The sequence below is a fragment of the Dermacentor andersoni genome, chromosome 3 (genome assembly GCF_023375885.2).
Source record: "Dermacentor andersoni chromosome 3, qqDerAnde1_hic_scaffold, whole genome shotgun sequence".
NCBI classification, from domain to species: Eukaryota; Metazoa; Arthropoda; class Arachnida; order Ixodida; family Ixodidae; genus Dermacentor; species Dermacentor andersoni.
Window position 1 is genome coordinate 37,141,421 of NC_092816.1, and position 15,675 is coordinate 37,157,095.

Consider the following 15,675-nt stretch of genomic DNA (forward strand, 5'->3'; position numbering starts at 1 on the left):
ACTAAGCTACTTCCCGTTTTAATATATCGAAAAGCTCACAGTTCGCTGCAATGCAGTGCTACCTTCAGCATAAGCTTCTACGGCGATGCATTTATCATATGCGACGTTTATTCTCATGCAGTGTTGCTGTTTACGCGCTGCATAGGTCTCAACCTAAATGTCATTTAGTGATGGAAACACAAAATCAGGCGGACGCACAGGTCAATATGTCGACACCGCCGTGGTGTCTTGACATTTATTACTAGTACTAAGTTTCCAGCTCCTGCAGGACGACGCCTAGCAGCTTCTTGGCGAACGAGGGATTGAACCCCTTGAAGTGGGCCCGGATTATTGTTCCGTATGTAAACGGAAGATCGCCGGTACCGCCGTCCGATCGACGTACGATCGTCACGAGCATTGTTCCAGCTTTTACCGCTGCAAATCAAAAGAACTTTTTTTTAATACAAGAGCTTCTATTCACAAATGTTGCCAACAGCTTTTCCTATAAAGAAATGGGAAGCGCAGTACTAATTAGGACACTTTTCTGTCAGTGTAAAAGAGACTGAGTTAAAGGGGTTCTGAACAATCTTTCTGGCTTGGGGAAAAAAAGCAGTTTGAGGTAGCATACACTGCTGTGAACAGCTCAGCCTAATTTTGCAGGCACGCTGCATGGAGCTCGCAAGTGGAGCACAAAGTCAGCTTTTTCTCAAACTCTCTCCCTATTCAAGAGAAGCCTGCTCCTGCTAAGTACCTTGTACAATATTGCATATACAATAGTGTATTAGAAACTGCGCAAGTTTGCCCAATCTCCTGGAAGAACTCATTGTGCGAGAAAGCGTAAATTTCGAGAATGAGGTGCATTTTATGCGAGATTTCCAAATTTCGAATTCAGCTTTATTTACCACAAAATATGCTGGGAGGTCCGCTGGACTAAAAGCCGTGAAAACGACTTGATGGGGCCCAGGTGACAATTGCATCGCAGCAGCTGTACAAGGTGCATAGGTAGAGAGCAAGATACGCCGTTGCAAAGGTAAAAATGAAAACATGAAGATTACAATGCACAATATTACATATTCATAAATCACATAAATACACTTGATGTACGATGCACATGGAAATGCATATGCAAATCCCAACACGTGGTAAAATATTTATCACTCACACAAATATACTGAAAATGCTTCAAAAAGTTTTAATGACTCTAATGCCCGATTTGAAAGCAGCATAGTAAATATAATTTATAGATACAGAATCTTTTGCTGGGAAACAATAGAACAAAATTAAGAACGTAATTGTTTCTTACTCCAACTGGTTGTCTTTTCATGTGTGTTTAGTGTTGTTGGGACGTTGTGATGGGATGTTGTGATGGGACGTTGGGATGCCCATGCAATCTCTAAAAAATTGCTTAGTTACAGCGTTTTCAAAAAAAAAAAAAGAAAGCTAGTCTTCGAAAGCGCCAACAGTCGTCATCAGCTATGTTCCTAATGTCACTAGGGAGCTCTATGGCAATGGATATGAGGTGTAAGTTAAGTACAAGCCGTGGCATGGTTAACATTTACGATGTAATTAGGAGCCTCGCCAATATTGGTTGAACCCGTAATTGTCTTTCTATTAACAATATTGTAGATGGTTTCTCCTATACCTTCGGTGGACTAAACATGATGCCTCGTTTACATTTGTTTAAAATTAGAAGCGAGTAATGGGCAAGGTGTAGGCGAACTATCAAGCGTGTGGAATAATTACAGCCTCAGCAGTAAATTACGTACGCAAGGGCTCTGGAGCGTTGCTGATTAAGGTCATCACAGCATCGCGGTGGGCGCAAGACTAGTAAGCGCTCGATTACATATCTTATGACCCACGCTCGCTTCTACATAGGCGCAGTTGGTCATGCATGCCTTTAGGTGCAGATTATCGGACACATTGTAGGCAGAGAAGCACATCTGTGTGCGTCTCTCCGCCAACGTGATGTCCAAGAATATAGAGAAAATGAGCAGGCAGCTTAACAAAATAAATTGGCCGACGATTACCCTCGGTAATGCGATGTTTGAGCACTGTTGCTGCCCTATTTCAACAGGCAACCGCATACAGAACACGCAGTGCCGAACGAAGGCGGTTCTGCATTTTGCATTGGGCAGCACACACCGCGATCCTCTGCTATTGAGGTGGTGCTCCAGCGACGCGCCATCGTGCCTTTTTATAGTGGGTAACCAGCGCAGAGAGGGGGAGATTAGGAATTATTCTTTAATATTTCTTCTGAGGTTGGATAAGAAAATGGGTGGAGAACAGGAGGTTATTGAGCAGAAGGGCACACTCATTTACTCACAGACAGGCCTCCATCTGGTCCCACAAGGTTGAGATTGGAAGTGTATATAAGGGTACGAAACGCTATAGCTGTCTTTCGAATCCCCGCAACAGATCTTCGCCATGTAAGGGGAGGTATAGGGCAAGAGTGGAGGCGGGAGAAGGACACCCAGGCGCAAGGACAGCCAGAAGCGACCAGTGCCACTGAGGAACGCGCTCCGCAAACGGGGAAGCGAGAGACGGCCGCGAGCCGTACAGCCATGCGACGCGGAGACGGAGGAACGGAAAGCCGTGGATCACGCGCAAGGTGGCAAGGAGCGCCCACCGCCGGCACCGCGATAGTCTACTCTCGACGGTGGGAGAAGGGACGGCGAGGGTGGAGTGGACGGTAGCGGCAAGAGACACCGCGCAATGAGATTCTTATGGGGAGGAGGGGGAGGAAAATATGGGATGCAACGGCGCTTCGCCGAGGAAGGGGCGAGAGTATAGGCGAGAACATGTGATCCGGCTTCGGAGGACAAGAGAAGAGCAAGAATCGCGCCGCGCGTGTGATGGCAGCAGGAATGCATGCAGCTAGAGCAGCGCGCGGATGATGACCTTGGTTACCACAAGGTCGACGGCGACGTGAAACGCGGCAACGGGCTACAAAGAGCTGCGCTCTAAAAGTCGCAGTTCCGCTCGAAAAGCAAAGCGTATATACTGCAACAGTAAATTATAAAGCATAGGAGTTTTACATAGGTTGTATAAACTTCGAAACATTTGCTTGGTAACTTAATTAACAAACCTGGCGTCAGCGCACACAAACATCAAAACACTTCACACTCGATGAGCGCGGACACTCACTGCCAAAACGCTGGTGTGAGGAAGCGCAGCAGCAGCCGCGAGCGAAGTGACATTCGTGCTCTTTAACACTTCAGCACAAGAGCGGCGTGAACACGGCACACACAAAGGTATGTTCCGGCCACAGATCCATTTCAAGGTAGGCGTGCGCGACTGTGAAAAGTGCACACTTGTTGGCAGAGTCCAAGCCGCCTCCTCTCCCTCCCGCGCTGCCTCCCTGCTTTGCTCCCTTGCGCGCGCACGCGATATGGAGCCGCGGTTGTCAGCTCCCCTTCCCCCCCAGTAGCCAAATACGCAATTGCTGCCAGAGCACAGCGCCGTCCCGTCCACTCGCACCCATCCCTTCACAGCTTTTCGCGTGGCGGAAGACGGCGCTCCTTCCCGCTCCTATCCCTTGCGTACGCGAGACTGAGCTGCGATCGCCGGCTCACCCTCGCACGCTTTTACTCTCACACACAGCCCACGGCGACGATGACGGCAGATATGCGCCTTGACTGCCCATATAATTGCTATCACAATAAATAAGAAAATACCTAAGCACTGTAACGATCGGTGCGATGTATCATAAGTTGATGAAACTTTTTTTTTTTCTTTGAACGGATCTTAATCTTACCCCTTGTATTATGTTTGGGTTTGTATATATTACGCTTTTTATAGCAACACTGGTCTTTGAATCTTATCTGCCACAAACCACAACGTTAACAAGCACCACATCAGTGACTGCATTTGTAATTTTGTGTAGCGCTTGTTCTGTTGCACAAGCACACTGTATTCCAGCAAAAGGATTTTGAAGTAAGAAAAATCTCTTACCTGTGTTGCTTGCGGCCAGCTCAGAAGGATATTCCGGCTTTTGGGATGAATATGCGGACGCTTGACTGTTGTTGGTTACGCGGACCAGTACCTGATCCTGAGCAACCAACACTGCGGCAAGCTGCAGAAGGAAGATTTGTTCTAACATTCAGGCTGTCGTACAACAAATTATCACATGCAAATGGCAATCTTATAAATATCTAACATGCATAGTAGGGCATGAATTAAAATTGCAAAAAAATAGCAATATTTGATTTCTGAAGTAATTTTGGTATCCGGGGAAGCAGAGGCATCTGAGCATTGCCGTAACAATGAAAAGAATCAGGAAGATGTGTGTGAGTAGCGCATGCTTGTCGATACTCTCCCTATACCTACGCCCTGGAGCTACGTGAGGAAGTTGCGGTGGCGCTGCCTTCGAAGTTGATTTTCGTGCTGTAGACACGTGCTCCGCCTCCGAGCCGGCGCTCGTATAAGTTGATTGCCGCCGGGTTTTTACACTTGCATGAGCAATTCACATTTCTACAACAAATGAAATGTAGTGCGCCGACAAGCTGCATTGTGACGTCGTGAGGTTGCGCCGAACATCAAAGGAGACTCAAGTTATCGATTTCACAGGTCACCTGTTCATGAAAGGCGAAACTTGGATTTCAATACAACCTCAACGAATATGCAACAAACGTTTCGTAACTGTTAAGGTTCTGTGTTATTTTGCAAGCGGGCCTGAAACATGCAAACATTGTCCTTTTCGAACGCACGACCATCGCCGGTATTTGACAGCGCGGTGGATAACATGGCGTTGCTCTGGCGGACGACCTACACAAGCAGGAAGACTGATGTCAACGCAGGCGGGTATGGAAGATGTTGCATGTTCCCTTACTGCATTTGTAAAAAAAAAGAGAGGGGGGGGGGGGTTTGGGGAGGGGCTTGGCGTGCCAAAACTACTATCCGATTGCGACTCACGCCGCAGCGGAGGACACCGGAATAATTCGGACAACCTGGTTTTTTTTTATAACGTGCACCTAAATCTATGTACACCGGTGTTTTCTCATTTCGCTCTCATTGAAATTCGGCCACCATGGCCTGGATTTGATACTGCGACCTCGTCCTTAGGAGCACAACGCCACATTCACTAAGCAACCGCGTTTTTCAATAAGCTTGTTTCATTCAGTCTTTCAATAAGCACTTCGCTGTTTTTTTCAATAAGCTTGACCATATTTGACGTAATAGAAACAGGCGTAATATTTTTAACGTTGTAGTCAGCTCCCTGTTTATGTAAGCAGCGCAATGATTTTAGCTGTCCTCTTCCCGCGGAATTAAAGCATCTTTAGGGAATAATTCACCTTGTTCAGAGAGTTTTGAGGAGACTATGCAAACAACATTTTTAGCATGGCATTGGAAATGCCATGAGGATCCTTTGCTGAGACAGGCAAAAAACTAATGCTATTGGAAGGCTCAGACAGGGTGACCTGCACAATGTGATCCGCGATGGGAGGCCCTTAAGGGCCCATTCGGAAGAAGTTATGTTAAGTGTTTTTCTAACCCTTTTCCAATGAATTCTAAGAAGCAGATATCTGACCTGGCGAAATAATTATATACGTAATATTAACTGGTGTAGATATGAACTTTCTATACTGAAGAAATCTGAACAGAGCCCGTTTTGTTTCGGAGCTTAAGAGAGGAACTCATGATGTATTTCACAATATTGATCTTTGGAATTCTATACTGTTCTGTAGAATGTAACCGCTGCGAAGTTATAATCACTCCAGTTACTGAGGCACTGATTGTAAAGCAGCTTTTTCCAAGCGGCTTGTCGTCGTCTATACTTCCGCATGCACTCCGAATCCCGCCAAGGAGAGGAAGTACTTTTGTCTTTGTTAACATTAAACTCAGACGATTTAAGAGAACTCTTTAAAGCAGAGGAAAGACTCATGGCTTTGATGTAATTCAGCACCGCTATCTGGGAATTGAGGACTGTTTTCAAATCATTGTGACATTTATACTAATTGACAAAAGTGCACGCCGGGGACTAAACAAATAGAAGGCCACACGATATCACAATAAATACGTAGATGGTCACTGCTACAGGCACAGAAGCAAGGCCAATTAATGTAACATTGAAAAGAGTTGGACTGAGAAGTCCCCCTTGTGGAACATCTCGATGGATATTGTACTGGCCGGTGTCGCCATCACTTGTCGACAAAAAATGCAATAACCCATAGTCCCGTAAGGTTCATGGCTACTCTGCGTGAATTAGCTGCGATGATTCTACCCGTGTTGTCTTTGTCGGTGATTTCATTGTATAAGTGTCGGTACCGAAAAGGTAGCGGTTTAGGCAATCACTCATAGTCCCTTAAGGTTCATGGCTACTCAGTTTTTGCGATTTAGCTGCAATGATACTACCCCTGTTATCGTTGTCAGTGATCTCGATGATGACGAGTCGGTACCGAAAAGGGAGCGGTTTAGGCGTTCCGTGTTGCAGACATATCCCTTGCGATGCCACAACGATCCGGCCCAACCGACCACCTAGCGGCGTTCGCGCATCGATTTTACAGTATCAAAGAATGTGATCGCAGCTGCGAGTGAAATAATTATTTACCACCGATCAAGGCAATAAATGAGTCTGCGTACTTTTCGGCATGATGACCAGCCATCAAGGCAATAAATGAGTTCGTATTTTTGTTCAAAATTATGTGTCAACTCTGCGTCGCGTGTTAAACAGCTTCGCTGGTCAACCACCTTGACAGAGTGGATGGCTCATGATTTTTCTCTTTTTTTGTGTGTACATGTGTAAGGCCCGAAACGAAGTGAGGCAGGATCCTGCCTACCGAACAAGCGAGAAGAGCTTGGTAAGACACGCACAGTGCTGTGCATCTGCAATTGGAACCAATATTAAACGCAGTGCCGCAAAGACACCACTTTGTATAACTTCCATTGTGTTTCTGGTTACTTACGCAAATTACTTACTAAGCTACTTCATGTTTCAATATATCGAAAAGACCACTGCTTGTTGCAATATGCAGTACTAACCTCAGCATAAGCTTTTATAGCGACGCATTAATCGTATGTGACGTTTATTCTCATGCAGTGTTCCTGTTTATGCTCTGCATAGGTCTCAACCGAAATGTCATCCAATGATGGAAACACGAAATCTGGGCCGCTATATTGTAGCGTTGCCTTATGCCTTATTCTATGCTATTCTTATCATCCACCACACACGGCCGCCTGATCCCGTTGATAATGGGGGCAGACCGTCGCTCTGACCACTGGCCAAGCGCGAAAAGCCTGAAAAAGCATAGAATCGGAAAAGGCATCGCTACAAAATACCGGGCCAGGTGGAAAATCGGCAAAGTCTATTGTACCTGTAAATGATTTATCACGAGTGAGGCCAGCTTTCTGGTGTGGTCCGGTGATATACCATTGGAGACTACTTCCAAGTCGGTACCGAAAGGGTTGGGTCGGTCCCCTAATCCCTGCTCGCTCCAGCGGGTCACGGTCACTTCGCATGTCTGGTTATCAATCGCTGCATATTAGAAGAACATTTCTTAATACAAGAGCTTCTATTCAGAAGTGTTGCCAACATCTTTTCCTAGAAAGAAATCGGGAGCGGAGCACGAGTTAGCACATTTTCCCATCAGTGTAAAAGAGACTCAGTTAATGGGATCCTGAACGACCTTCCGGGCTTGGAAAAAAAAAAAAGCAGAGAGAGTCCGCGGTAGCACAAACTGCTGTGAACCGCTGAGCTAAATTATGCAGGCGTGCGCTCTGCATGGAGCGCGCAAGCGGAGCGTGAAGTCACCTTTTTTTCAAACTCTCTCTCTATTCAACACAAGCCTGCTCCCACTACGTCCCCTGTACAATATCGCTTATACAAGAGTGAATTAGGAACTGCGCAAGTTTGCCCAATGTCATGGAAGAACTCATTGTGCGACGAAGTTGAAATTTTGAGAGAAGGAGGAGCATTTTATGTAAGATGCCTATGCAATGCCTAAAAAATTGCTCATATTTACAGCGTTCGAAAAAAAAAAAAAAGCTGGTCTTCGAAAGCGCCATACGGTCGTCATCAGCTATGTTACTGATGTCGCTAGTGAGCTGTACGGCAATGGAGATGAGACACATGCTAAGTGCAAGCAGTGGCACGGTTAACATTTATGATGTAATTAGGAGCGTTGCAAATATTTGTTGGACCCTTAGTTGTTTCCCTATTAACAAGTTTTGTACAAGGTTTCTCCTGTATCTTTGGTGGACTAGACAAAGCCTCGTTTATATTTGTCTCAAATTAGGGGTTACTTATGGGCAAGTTGTAGGTGAACTTTCAAGCATGTGGAATAATTACAGCCTCAGCAGTAAACAACTTATGCAAGAGGCTTGGAGCTGTCCTGATTTAGGTTATCACAGCACTACGATGCACGCAAGACTATAGTAGGCACTCTACTACCTATTTTATGAACCACGCTCGCTTCTATGTAGGCGCAGTTGGTCACGCGTGGCCTTAAAATATCGGACGCATTGTAGGCACATATAAACACATCGTTTCTTAATTCACCAGTATTGTGGACTCAAGCATACTTGCCACCCGCAAAGAGTGCCCCATTCACGCACGTGGTACAGTGGCGTCTTTCTTCGTCGGCGCGAACGCAGTGAGAGGCATCCGAATCGTGGCGCCAGTCAATGTACGAGGAACGACGTCGACGAAGGGCGCCTCAGCGATCGCGAGTTGCTCAGTAGTTAAAATCCTGAAAACCTTACGGCATTAATTTCACAGCTGGCACTCGGAACGGCGCGAAGGAACACGAGTGGAAGCCACATACGCGAAACTTGACACAGCTAAATTGTGAATTAGCGTGGAGTAATGCATTTCGCAAATTGGAATATACACCACTCACGCGTAACGTAACGTAAGGGCACTTTTGAAGAGTTGCATTCATCACACGCCAGAAGTAGCGAAAAGAGCTACCGTAAATTAAAATTTATGCTGCTGCTATCGCGACTTCTTGCCTGAAAGGCGCCATCGAAAGGAACCAGCGGTGCGCGGCGCGGCCTGACGTCCGAAAACCACATGAGCGCGTCAGCGGCTTAGTAGGGCGTTGCCGGCAGTCATGGGAAGAGCCGCGCAGGCAACACGTGACCTCATGGCGAGAACCGGTAGTGTGCAAGGGCGTCCGGCGGGAGTAGTGCCGTACTCCTCGCCCTCCTTTTTTTTCTCTCTTCCGTGTGGAATCATCCGCGGAGAGCAAAATACGCCCCCCCCAGCCTTCCCCCCCTCCATCCCTTCACGGCCTTTCGCGTAACGGAAGTCGGCGCACTTCCCGCTTCTATCCCTTGCGTACGCGAGATTGAGAAGCGAGCTACCGCGGGCCCCCGCCGGCTCACCCTCGCACGCTTGTACTCGCACACACAGCAGACGGCGCGGCAACGATTTTATTGCCTTAATTATACGGAGTTTCACGGCGATATAATTGGTGTCAGATTGAAGAAAGAAGATACCTAAGCACTGTAAGGATTGGTGCCAAGTATAATAAAAGATTGTGGGGTTTTACGTGCCGAAACCACTTTCTCATTATGAGGCACGCCGTAGTGGAGGACTCCGGAAATTTTGACCACCTGGGGTTCTTTAACGTGCACCTAAATCTAAGTACACGAGTGTTTCGCATTTCGCCCCCCATCGAAATGCGGCCGCCGTAGCCGGGATTCGATCCCGCGACCTTGTGCTCAGCAGCCCAACACCATAGCCACTGAGCAACCACGGCGGGTTGCGAAGTATAATAAGCTGGCGAAACTTTTTTTTTTCGCTCCGAGTATCATTAAATTACCCCTTGTATTGAATCGGGTTTGTGTAATATTAGGCTTTTTACAGTAACACTGGTCTTTGCATCTTATATAATATGAAAAGACCAGTGTTGACACAACCCAGAAAGGTAACAAGTATCAGACCAGTGACTGCATTTCTAATCTTGTGTAGCGCTTATTCTGTTGCACAAGCACATTGTATTACCGCAAAATAATTTTGACATAAGGAAAATCTCTTACTGGTATCCGCGGCTAGCGGTACCGCAGCGATGTCAGCGACGTGTGCAAGATAGCTGGATGCTTTTTGAAGATCCGCTATGACGAGTCTAAGGTGGTCATGAGCGAGGAACGAAGCAACAATCTGCAAAAGGAAGATTTCTTCTAGCATTCTGCTACCGTAACAACAAATTATCACAAGCAAATCCCAATCTTACAGATATCTAACGTACGTGAGCATAGCAGGGCACATAATGAAATAGCAAAATAAAAAGGTCAATTCCATTTCTGAAGTAACATTGGTGTCCGCGGAAGCAGAGGCATCCGAGCATTGCAGTAACATTGAAAATAACCACTAATAAGAGGTGTGCGAGCAGAGCGCAGCACACACTGTTGTGGGACACATGCGCACTTTTTCAACGATGAAATTTACCTTCAGACGCAGCACACAAGCAGCAAAAGAACTTCGAAGAGCAGTGACTGACAAGCAGCACATTTTTTTTAGGTTAGCAGTGACATTTTCAGTGACATAGCTTCGAGCGCGAAAGAAACTGTTAACACAAAAAAGAGAAAGGGTAAGACAGAGGGTTATGGGAATCTTGCGCTGGAGTTTGGGGTATAGTAGCGGGGCCTGGTGGCAGCGCGCGAAACGTTATCTGGGTAGTACGAGCTGGGGTAGTATCGAGCCCTGGCTGTGGCGAAGCACGTTTCTAGCCCGAGGTTTGCGTCGATTGGCACTTTCTTCTGCCCTGTTGCGAGTGCGAAAAGGCCCGTCACTTCTCACAGACCACGCCTACCGCACTGCGAGTTAGCCGCAGCCTATAGTTTAACGAGAACGGACTCTCCATGAGACGTAATGCTGGAAGCAGAAGGAATCGGCGACGCCGCTCCGGAGACACCTAGCTCAGCCTCGGAAAAGTGTCACCGTCGTTACTTCTGCCTCGTGGGCTGCCATGAACAAGAAGGCCTAAATCCCCAACATCAGATTCTACCGTTTTCCTTCAAGGCCTGACGAAGCGGAGCAACGGGCCCGCTGGATAGCTGCAGTTCGTCGCGCTGGGTAAGCGAAACTTCGCGCCATGCTGACTGCTTCGCCTGTTTTGAAGCTTGCTTGATTATCTGTGTTCTAAAATTCGGCATTTTGCACTTACAGACCCGACGGCAGACCGACATAGCAGTAGGTATGGCTGGTGATTCACGATTCGAGACCCGGCCACAGCGACAATATACAATTCGATTGGTGCGAAGTGGTGAAGTGACCAGGTGTGTGCAAATGAACACAAGTGGTCAGGCTGATTCGGTGACAATTCACTACCCCGCTACGAGCAGCACAGGTTAGAGAGTTAAATGTGCTCATCCTTGACCTCAAGCCAGCACGTTGAGGCAGCGCAGCAACGTAGTATTGATTGCAGCACATCGATGTTCGAGCGCTGTCATTAAAAGCTACATCAAGCGAGCAGCGCACGAGCTCACGCTGCAGCGCGATTCGCACGTACAGGCGCCCAAATCTTTAACTGGTGTGCGCGAGCGGCGACTTTTCCGTGCGTCAGCGCTGTTTAACGGGGCGAGCTTGGAAACAGCCTAGCAGATGATGGGCCCAGCTGAGCGCGCTTTGTCCGCATGCGTTTAGCCTCGAACTGTTTCCAGCCTCGCCCCGTCATACGGTGCTGACGCACAGAAAAGTCGCCGCTCGCGCACGCCAGTTAAAAATTTGGGCGCCTGTACGTTACTGCGAGCTCATATGCACTGCATCAGTTATTTATCAGTTGCTAAAGGAAGAGATGGCCGCTACTGAGTGCAGGTATAACTACTTGTCCATGCAACGGCGTGCAGTCAACAAAGATTGCAGGAGGCCCGCCATTTCGCGGCATGTCGAAAGACCGCTGCCGTCGCGGCGCGTACGATCGTGCGCTCGAGCAGTTCGTACACATGATGTCTGCTTATCACTGCACTGAATCTAGCTGCGCGCAAACCTCACCTAAAATTCAACTTTGTATGCGACTTGCGTCACTTGCTATTGACACCGCGCTAAAGCTTCGACACGTACACGTATTCGGCGTTGCATATTTTATTGCCTTTACGTAGCGTGCCACCCCGGAAAGAATCTTCGGTGCCCGATATTCGCTGCAAGCCGTGGTACTACAAAACCGAAAGTGGTGGGTTCATATTTAAATGTGCTTTCTGGAGCAGACGACCGAGCTTCGTGCTACCCAGTTCAGGCCAGACGGCGCTTTTTAGCACCATTTTCGCAGCGCCCCCTGGGCAATGCAAGAGCCCCATAGTTTCTTCCTTCACAATATTTTCAGCGACATTGCTGCTGTCAATTTTGTATGCTGCAGGAGCTCGTCTGAATAAGTTTGCTCGAAGCAAGTATCCCTCTAGTGTCATTTTACCATGAGAAATTTCCAGGAATGTCTCAAAGACCTACGAGGGGAACTTTTGCGCAAAAAGATTTTAATGTGAGAGCATTATATGCGCCATTACGCGAATTCTGTACACTCTAAGAACAGTTTACACCCTTTAGAGTGCCCCTTCTGCCACACAACGATAATCGTCATCCGCCTTGATGTGTTTCCTTTCTTTAACGCTGCGAGCCCGGTACTTTCCAGTAACGAACGGTACGCGCGTTATCAGCATGATAGCATTGTCGACAGGAAATGCTATCGTGCTGATAACGCGCATGCCGTTCGTTAATGGAAAGTACCGGGGTCGCAGCGTTAACGAAAGGAAACGCATTAAGGCAGATGACGATTACTGTTGTGTGGCAAAAGGGGCACTCCAAAGGGTGTAAACTGTTCTTAGAGTGTAAGCGTAGCCGAAAATGGTGCCAAGAATGGCCGACGGCTCAAATAGTAAAAAAGCCGGCAGATCCCACGCCGTGTGGAAATCGATGTTATGCAAATCAGTGTGCGGGAAGCGTACCAAGTTAACTAAACGACCATGGGAACACCAAGACGTAGGCGACTGTTTCATGACCTAAATGGCACGCATGTCATAATATTCATGTCATGATCTATTAGTTATGTTCGTCATACACTCTTGTCATACTGTGCTAATTTTGGTACCTAGAAAGTTAACGAAACCACTATGAAAGCACCAAGACGTAAGCGACTGTTTCATGACCTACATGACAGACATATCATGATATTCACGTCATGACCAATCATTTACGTTCGGCATACATTTCTGTCACAGTATGCCAATTTTGGTACTTACCAAGCTAATGATACGAGCGTGAGAGCATCAATACGTAGGTGGCTGTTTCGTGGCCTACATGATACACGTGTGATATTCATGTTAAGACCAATCATTTCTGTTCGTCATGCACTCCTGTCTTAGTATGCCAATTTTGGTACATACCAATTTAACGAAATGATCATTGGGCACCTAGACGCAGTTGGCTAGATAGATAGATACTGACAAATCGGCAAATGTTCGTCAAGAAATGCTTCGCATTTAAAACACGTCAGAAATGCTCGGAGTGACGTCAGATTTCTCAGAGAGGTTCCTGTAAACATAGTAAATAATTGGTTCGAAAATAAAATATTGTACATTTCGGTGTGGGTGGGAATCGAATTTGGGCTTGCAGATTGCCCTATGAACCCGCTTCCCCACCGCCACGGCGACTCCACAGTTCTGGCTGACTAACGGTGCGCCTAATGCGTGCATGAGTGCGTTCATGTGTTCAATGCGAGCATTCATGACGTTACGAGGTCTACAAGCGGCAAATGTTTTCGCATTCCTACACGTGAGAAGTCTTAACCATCGTATTCAGAAATACATCTTAACTTGAAGCTCAAGTTAAGTCTCTGCCGAATATTTTTTCCTAATATGTAACGCAACATTTGTAAGAGTGAACGAAGCTGAATTCGTACAGCTTAAGAAAAATTTGGTAGAGTTAGCAGATGTTTTGGTTGAATTTGGTAGGGTTAGCAGAAGCTATAAGTTGACGCTAATAGGTTCTGAGGCTAACAAAAGTGTATTTGTATCAACAGAAAGTATTCACTTACTCCGTGGCCTTGTACCGTATCTTGTATTTGAAGCGCGTGTCCTTCACTTATAATGTCTCCCAGTAATTATTATGTCCATACGCCACGAATATTGACTAAATCCTGCCATGTTTTTCAACGGTTCTCTTGTGGTCACCATCATCATCAGCCTAATTTATGTACTCTTCAGGACGAAGGCCTCTCCCTGAGATCTGGAAATTCCCGTCCTGCGCCAGCCGATTCCAACTAGCGCCCACGAATTTCCTAATTTCATTGCCCCACCTAGTCTTCTGCCATCCTTTACTCTATGTAAAAAAACAAATCTAATTTTACGGTCAAACCTGCCGTAAAAATTACATGGACCGTTCTGTTTTATGAGAAACGCCGGCACAATACGTAAAAAATACGGTTTGACATTATCAAAGAATGTGATCGCAGCTGCGAGTGAAATAATTATTTACCACCGATCAAGACAATAAATGAGTCTGCGTACTTTTCGCCACGATGACCAGCCATCAAGACAATAAATGAGTTCGTATTTTTGTTCAAAATTATGTGTCACCTCCGCGTCGCGTGGTAAACAGCTTCGCTGGTCAACCACCTTGACAGAGTGGATGGCTCATGATTTTTTTCTTTTTTTGTGTGTACATGTGTAAGGCCCGAAACGAAGTGAGGCAGGATCCTGCCTACCGAAAAAGCGAGAAGAGCCTGGTAAGACACGCACAGTGCTGTGCATCTGCAATTGGAACCAATCTTAAACGCAGTGCCACAAAGACACCACTTTGTATAACTTCCATTGTGTTTCTGGTTACTTACGCAAATTACTTACTAAGCTACTTCATGTTTTAATATATCGAAAAGCCCACTGTGCGCTGCAATATGCAGTACTAACCTCAGCATAAGCTTTTGTAGCGACGCATTAATCGTATGCGACGTTTATTCTCATGCAGTGTTCCTGTTTATGCGCTGCATAGGTCTCAACCGAAATGTCTTCCAATGATGGAAACACGAAATCTGGGCCGCTATATTGTAGCGTTGCCTTATGCCTTATTCTATGCTATTCTTATCATCCACCACACACGGCCGCCTGATCCCGTTGATAATGGGGGCAGACCGTCGCTCTGACCACTGGCCAAGCGCGAAAAGCCTGAAAAAGCATAGAATCGGAAAAGGCATCGCTACAAAATACCGGGCCAGGTGGAAAATCGGCAAAGTCTATTGTACCTATAAGTGATTGATAACAAGTGAGGCCAGCTTCCTTGTGTGGTCCGCTGATATGCCGTTGGAGACGACTTCGAAATCGGTACCGAAGGGGTTCGGTCGGTCCCCTAGCCCCTCCTCGCTCCAGCGGGTGACGGTCGCTTTGCATGTCAGGTTATCGATCGCTGCATATTAGAAGAACATTTCTTAATACAAGAGCTTCTATTCAGAAGTGTTGCCAACATCTTTTCCTAGAAAGAAATCGGGAGCGGAGCACGAGTTAGCACATTTTCCCATCAGTGTAAAAGAGACTCAGTTAATGGGATCCTGAACGACCTTCCGGGTTTGGAAAAAAAAAAAAAGCAGAGAGAGTCCGCGGTAGCACAAACTGCTGTGAACCGCTCAGCTAAATTATGCAGGCGTGCGCTCTGCATGGAGCGCGAAAGCGGAGCGTGAAGTCACCTTTTTTTCAAACTCTCTCTCTATTCAACACAAGCCTGCTCCGACTACGTCCCCTGTACAATATCGCTTATACAAGAGTGAATTAGGAACT

General features: G+C 46.7%; 1 long non-coding RNA gene across 7 annotated transcripts in view; it reads right to left on the reverse strand.

Annotated features, from left to right (window-relative positions):
* Nucleotides 1-201: 201 nt before the first annotated feature.
* Nucleotides 202-15,675, reverse strand: part of LOC126517676 (uncharacterized) — a 76,774-nt gene continuing 61,300 nt past the window's right edge. For 4 of the 7 annotated variants that reach the window (XR_008609777.1, XR_008609778.1, XR_008609781.1 and 1 more), the window contains 3 exons: nucleotides 15,147-15,307; nucleotides 3,931-4,051; nucleotides 202-414 (listed from right to left, as the gene is read on the reverse strand). This is a non-coding gene — a long non-coding RNA (uncharacterized lncRNA). Of the gene's footprint in view, nucleotides 415-3,930; nucleotides 4,052-7,289; nucleotides 7,451-9,957; nucleotides 10,079-15,146; nucleotides 15,308-15,675 lie in introns of all 7 variants that reach the window. The other 3 variants (XR_008609780.1, XR_008609779.1, XR_011893339.1) reach the window with 3 other exon arrangements.